This window comes from Benincasa hispida, chromosome 8, assembly GCF_027475165.1.
Source record: "Benincasa hispida cultivar pf3 chromosome 8, pf3_genome.v1.1, whole genome shotgun sequence".
Classification (NCBI taxonomy): Eukaryota; Viridiplantae; Streptophyta; class Magnoliopsida; order Cucurbitales; family Cucurbitaceae; genus Benincasa; species Benincasa hispida.
Genome location: NC_143485.1, coordinates 33,643,575 through 33,650,587, shown reverse-complemented (window position 1 = coordinate 33,650,587; position 7,013 = coordinate 33,643,575). Strand labels below are relative to the sequence as shown.

Below are 7,013 nucleotides of genomic sequence, written 5' to 3'. Positions count from 1 at the left end.
ACCTTAGTCACAAGTTGCAGATATATTCACCAAAACTTTGGCAAAGATGAACTCCTTTCGAAGCCTTTAGAAAAAACTTGGAGTTTAACTTCCATCCTACTCCAGTTTGAGGGAAGATTAAAAAAATGTAAGATCAATAAAAAATCAATGAAGTAAATAGCTCTTCCCCTGAATCTCTCAACAAATAACAAGTATCAACATATGAAAATGCAAAATTGCCAACAATGTACATCAAAAATGAAATCCATAGGGATTAATTTTCCTGCTGTCATGCCTATTAATTCCACCATTTTCTCGAGGTTGCAACACATATATACCAATATATCTCAGATAAAAAAAAATGTCAAATTATTTACAGAAATAGTAAAAAAAAAAAAAAAACATTGATAGACATTGATAGACATCCGTGATAGATTTCTATCAGTTTCTATCACTGATTACACTGATAGGCTTTTATCCGTCTCTATCAAAGAAGATTAAAATTTTGATATTTGATGTAATTAGTTTCTCTTATTTTTCTATTTTTGAAAATTCTCTTTTTTGTATATGGGAAGGCATTCAATGTTGATGGTTGTTGATAGACATTCTATATTTTGCCTAGGAATTTAATCTTTGTGCAAAAAATTTCCATAGCTAAAAGTGATATATATATATATATAGCTATTGTAGCAGTGAAATTCATTCATTTAATAATATTTTCTTTTACACAAAAATTCTCCATTTTATACATACATCTGTAAAAAAAAAAGGAAGCAGTCAAGTTGTGGGATAAGCACCGATTAGGACATACAGGATGAACTGCATGACCAACCAAGCAAAAAATCTTGTATAGTTGGTAATCCTTTGTTCAGCAGAGTTTTTTGTGGACTTAGTTTTTGTATGTCTTTGTATTCTTTTCATTTTTTCTCAATGAAAATGATTGTTTCTATATAAAAAAATGCCCGTGTATTTTTCCTTTGATTTACTTATGTTGTCATAGTATTTCTGAGGGCAAAGTGGAGATTAAGAACAAGAATGGAAGTTGTCTAAGCTTTTGCGAGATCCTTTTAGTTCGTGCTCACATGAAGATAGAGAGGGAGATTAGATGTTGTTTGGAGATGTCCCTTGGGGGTATATGTTGCTTACTAGTCTCGATCTAATTTTTATGTTTTAGAATTACAGAAAACCAAATATAGATGATTGAATATTGTGCATAAGAAAACTTGATTATGTTTGATCATGATCCAACTATATCGGTGCCCAAGTTTCACTCTTCGTTCTACACTCTTGCATATATTCTTTAAGAAAGGAGAAAAATTTGAACTAGTTTGATGAAAAAATAACTTGGGTCACTTGACATATTTGATTTTCTTTTGATTCATGAGATGCAATTTAGTCTATTGTTATCTTATGATAAATAAGGAAGAAGAGAGACACAGAGACGTAAAAAAAGGGATCCTATGAACTTGTTCTGACCTAAGATAATAAGCTCATAAACTTAGTTTGAATTCACCGTCAAGAAACAAAAGAAGACTTCCATCTTCAAGTTTAACTCAGACGTAGCTTGATTCTTTTTTGTTGTGTGAAGCAGTTGTCAAACCAAAATGTCCAAAAACATTAACTCTCCTTGAAAAGGAGGTGATCCAGTCGCACCTTCTAAGTTCGGCTACCTTGTTACGAATTCACTCCACTCACTAGCTCAAAACGACTCCATTCCACTCACTAGCTCAAAACAATTTGAGATTTATAGGAAATTTTGTGATTATTATTGTTTATTCATTTGGCTTACGGTAAGTTTTGATTCTGACTTAATTTTAATTTCGTAATCTTTTTTCGAAGAATTTATAATTGTTGATAAAGAAGTATTTTTTAAGGCTTTAAAATCTTTGAAAATAGCATTATAAGCCTTTAAAAATAATGAAAATCTTCAAAAAAGACTATAAATAATTATCGATAAATAGTTTGATAATTATAAATAATACTTGATTTTTGAAAAATAATAATTTTAGAAGGTTAACAAATCTTTGATAAATAAAAATTTTCGAAAGTTAGTAAATCTTTGAAAATATTTTTTCGACGGGATCTTTTTCAATGCTTTTCAAATGTTGAAATAACCTTTGAAAAAAGGTGTATCGAAGGACTATTAAAAGTTTTTTTTTTTTCAAGGGTTTTGACCTTCAAAAATAGTCTAACTTTTTTGTAATGGTGTATTCTACTTCACACACTTTGTTTTTATAAACAATTCAAATACCAATCTTATTTATAGAGTTATCATAGACAAATGTAGATCCATAACTCTCGCCGCAATTAAACACATAAAACATTTAAAGTCCTATACTTAAATTCGTTAATGTATCTAACTCTCTCCAATATATGACTTAACAAACTCTCATCCATTGATATACTTAAGTCTCAAATGTCTTAATTCATGTATAACTTATCCTTGAAATAAAACATGCTTTTAACTTCAACAAAGGAATTTCCATTGCCATACTTACAAACATTACTGTACTCTTAATAACAATATTTAAATCAAAGGTATTTCTTGAAGTGCTTTCTCACAAAATACTCTTTATATAATTTATACTTTTTCTAGAATCACTTATAAGTTATAAATCACTTTCAAATATGATATTTTATCTTACAAACGCTTTTTAAAAAGACGATGTTCCATTATCAATAGATTTGAGCTGTCTCTTCTCGTTTCACCGTCCTTTCACATTGTTGATTAGCTAAACAAGAAGTTAAACATACATAAAATCATAGGATATAGTAAATCCTTTGCCAAAACCATACACTCTACACATTAATTCCAAGTCTCTAACTAAACCACAACATTACAAACAATCTAGTTTAATTTTCATCTTTCTTGAACAATTTCAAAGTCCAAGCCTGAGTGAACCTTTGAAATTCTTGTGTCATCTTCATAATGATAGAGAAGGGGAATGCTCTGTTCATTCCAAAAGAAGTTTAAAGGATCAACTTTGGTCTTCACCCTCACTAATCTCTCAAAATTATCACTAAAATACTTCAAACCCCACACTTTTGCCTCCTCATAGCTTGTATTTTTCCTATAGTTTCTTCCCAAATCAAGATCCCTATAATTCAAATAAGCAGCTCTTGGAGACTTGGAAACATAGGGTTCCATATAAGTGTAAACCTCCCTTATCCAACTCAAATGCTTCTCAGTTTCATTAGCATTATCCCAAGTTGCCAAATATTGAATTCCAAAAATGCTCCCTCTTCTATGTGGAAAAGGGGTTTGTGATTCAGAAATTTGGCTCATTTTTCCTCCATATGGTGTCAAAATCAATTCAGATTTTTCTTCCTCTAGAAGCTTAGTCCAAAGCCCTTCCAACCCATTTTGTGAAATTGGTGATGTAACATAATCAGACTTTGCTGTGAAAAATGCATCAGAAATTGGAGGTGATGATCTTTCCATCAAAACTTCAAGTGGGGTTTCTATTGAGAAGTCAGCAAAGAACAGAACTGATTGAATCCAACTCATTTCAGTGCAATCATTTCTCTTCAATCCCAATTCTGAAAAATGAGTCTTCATTATTGGGATAAGCCTTTCAATTGGTCCAAGAAACAATGATGTAAATGAAAGTCTAATTGTTTTTTTGGAACTAAAATTGGTAATTACTTTTGTAGTGACATGAAGGAAAATATCTTGATCAAGTTTGTGAGCAATTGTTTGCCATTTTTGGAAAAGGTGAGTTGCTCCTTGTTCTAGAGTTCTTTGCACATTGAAGACAGTGACAATTGAAGGAACAGAAACTAGTTTGAGTTTCCATGATAAAATAACTCCAAAGCTTGCTCCTCCACCTCCTCTAATGGCCCAAAAAAGGTCTTCTCCCATGGAGTTTCTATCCATAATTCTTCCATTAAAGTCAACAATTTTAGCATCAATTACATTATCAGCTGCAAGACCATATTTTCTGAAAAGGGTTCCAAAGCCTCCTCCACTTACATGCCCTCCCACTCCCACTGTGGGGCAGCTTCCTGCTGGAAAGCCATGGATGGGGCTTTTCTCTGCAATTTTGTAGTATAACTCACCGAGTGTGGCACCGGTTTCGACTGAGGTTGTTTCGGTTTCGATGTCAATAGTTATGGAGTGAAGGTTGATGAGATCAATTACGATGAATGGAGCTTGTGATGATACATAAGAGAGACCTGGTTAAAATACGTAGTAAGTAATCAAATAAAGTTTTCAAGTCTAGTGATAATTTCATAGAGTACTAGGAGTAGAGGTTTTCCATATTATGTTGGGTTTGATTTAACATTTCAAGCGTTCAATTTTGAAAATAGGTCATTTTGTGAAAAAAATTGAAGTGTTTCACAACCTCTCAAAATAGGTTTTGAAATATTTTCTATGTGTATTTAAAACCATTTTTATCAAAAGGATTTAAATAAAAATGATTATTTTAAGAAATATTTTTTTCTTTAATCCATCCAAACATGTTCTTAATTAATTTTGGTTGTTACTTGTTAAACTTTGTGCTAATTTTCAAGTACATGAACTAGGAAGTGTTAAGAATTTAAATAAATAGATGTTTATAAAGTACGCCTTTGGAGAAATGTGCTATTAAATGAAGCACCAAAATCTATAAGCACTTTTGGGGGAAAATGGTTAAAACTTCTAAAAACATTTTAGGTGCCTTTTAATTTATTTTTTCATTTTCTCAAGCCAATTTTGGCCATAAAATTTCTCTGACTTTAATTGTTCAAGAATCAGTTTTTACAACTCTAATCGTACATTCTTAGAAGTGATTTTAAAATAGTTAAAATCTCTTTTATCATGTTAAAAAAAATTACTTTGAAACACACTTTTATGCCCTCAAAATTAATTTATTGCTTAATCTTACACTTTTAAAACACGCGTTTCATTCTATTAAATTGAATTTGAATGATTAATAACATTTTCGAAGTGATTTTAAAAATGTCAATTTAAAATTCCCCCAAACATGCCAAAAATTTAGTCAACTACTATAGATTTTTCAATAAGTACTTATTCCTAAGCATATAAAACAACTAATGTACTAATTAAAGATGTATGGTAATATATCAACTTAAGCTTTTAGGTTCAAACCTTCGTAGTCATGTCCTCCACTTCGTACTCGAACTTGCAAACCCTTCTTCCTAGCACAAACAATGGCTGCTTGGACATGGGATTCATGAAATGGGGTCACCAAAAACAGTGGTTTAGGCATGGTAGTGGTGAGAAATCTAAGATTTCTAATGGAAAGCTGCAGGAGAGAGGAGAAAGAAGCACTTTCGTTTGTGAAAACCACTTCAGAAATTGGAATTGAATGCTTTGAATAAGATGTAGAATTGAAGCACTCCAAAAACCTTTCTTGAAGAGAATCAGAAGAAGAACATAACCAAATCAAAGAAACAAAAAAGAGAAGAAAGAGATGAACTCTCCTCAAGCAAAGCATTTTCTTGCCTTTTTTTCAACTAATTAATTTGATACTATTCACAAGATCGTTTGAATCTATGAATGGAGAAAAGGTAATTAATTTATATATTAATCTTGCTAAAAAGAAGTATCCATTTTGCAATAGTGGTTATTTATAAATATGAAAAAGACGCCATGATTATTGTTTTTGTCGAAAATAATATGGATAAAAGGACCAAAACTTCAGACATTACTAGCTTGTTGTTTGGCCTGCATTATATATATATATATATATATATATATATAGATTCACACACATATGCTGTTGATTGGCCAGCAAAATATTCATATTGACAAACACAAGCTTGTTGTTTGGCCTGCAATAAAATATATACATATAATAGGGTTTTTGAGGCTTATATTGCATCATTCTACATTTGCAATGGGATCTTTAAAATACTGAAAAAGATGTTACGGATATTATAATATAACATGATTTGAGAGGGGGAGAGTGACAATGGAGATAGCTTCTAAGCTTTTATTCCTTTATTTCTTTATTAGAATATATTGCAATAATGTGCTTTTATTCGATTTCTTTTTTGTTTGTAGAAAATTATGTTTTCCGTCTCGAGTTTTAAGGAATTTGTGTGTTTAATTCTTGAATTTTCAAAATGTAACTTTTTAGTCCTCAAGCTTTGTTAAGCATGAGTGCATGTGATATCTAATTTTGAAGAATTATCTTTTTTATCCCTAGTTTTTTAAAGGGTTGTTTTTAAATATAGAAAAATGAACCAAAATATTTACAAAATATAGCAAAATTTTAGAACTATCAATGATAGATGCTGATAAACACTAATAGACTTCTATCAGTATCTATCAGTGTCATTGATAGACACTGATAGAAGTCTATCAGTGTCTATCAACGTCTATCATTGATAGATATAAAATTTTGTTACATCTTATAAATATTTTCAACAGTTTTATCATCTAAAATAATTTTCCTTTTTAAAATTAGTTTTAAAAGGTCATCATTATGTTTATTTATTTTTTTTTTAAAATTAGAAGAATGATTTAAAAAATGAATTTTTATGTATAAAATTCATTTTTTAACTTACTTTTCTAATTTATAATATCGTATAATTATTTAGAATAATAATAAAAATACTTCCATGACATGTTGAACTTCGAAGCACTATGTTGAAATTCGAAGCACTCATTCTGACAAATCTCATGGACTAAAAAGTTACATTCAAAACTTAGGGACCAAACTTACATATTCTTCAAAACTCGAGGAGTAAAAAGAGTTTTTTTTTTTTTTTTTTCTTTTTTAGTGCAACGATTGTGAAGCTGGAAGATCGAATTATCAAAATTGAGGACCGTAATTGAAACCTGATCAGCTGAGTTATGCTCTAATTAGTTGCAATTTAGTATGCTAATTAGAGGGTTGGGCTATACATACTTATTGCTAAGACTGTTTTTAATATATGAGAGTTTGTTTGTGTTTAGATTAGTAGCAATGGTTTCAAATGGGTTTGTCTTTTACTGTTTAATCCTATTTTCAACACATGAGTTTGTTCGTTTCTATATAGATTTATCTTGATTTCTAAAACTATTTATTTTTAAGGTATTATTA

The 7,013-nt window shown here is 30.2% G+C and overlaps 1 pseudogene; it reads right to left on the bottom strand.

The window, feature by feature from the left end:
- Positions 1 to 2,839: 2,839 nt before the first annotated feature.
- On the bottom strand, positions 2,840 to 5,420 carry LOC120084018 (tetrahydroberberine oxidase pseudogene; annotated as a pseudogene).
- Between the last annotated feature and the right edge of the window lie 1,593 nt (positions 5,421 to 7,013).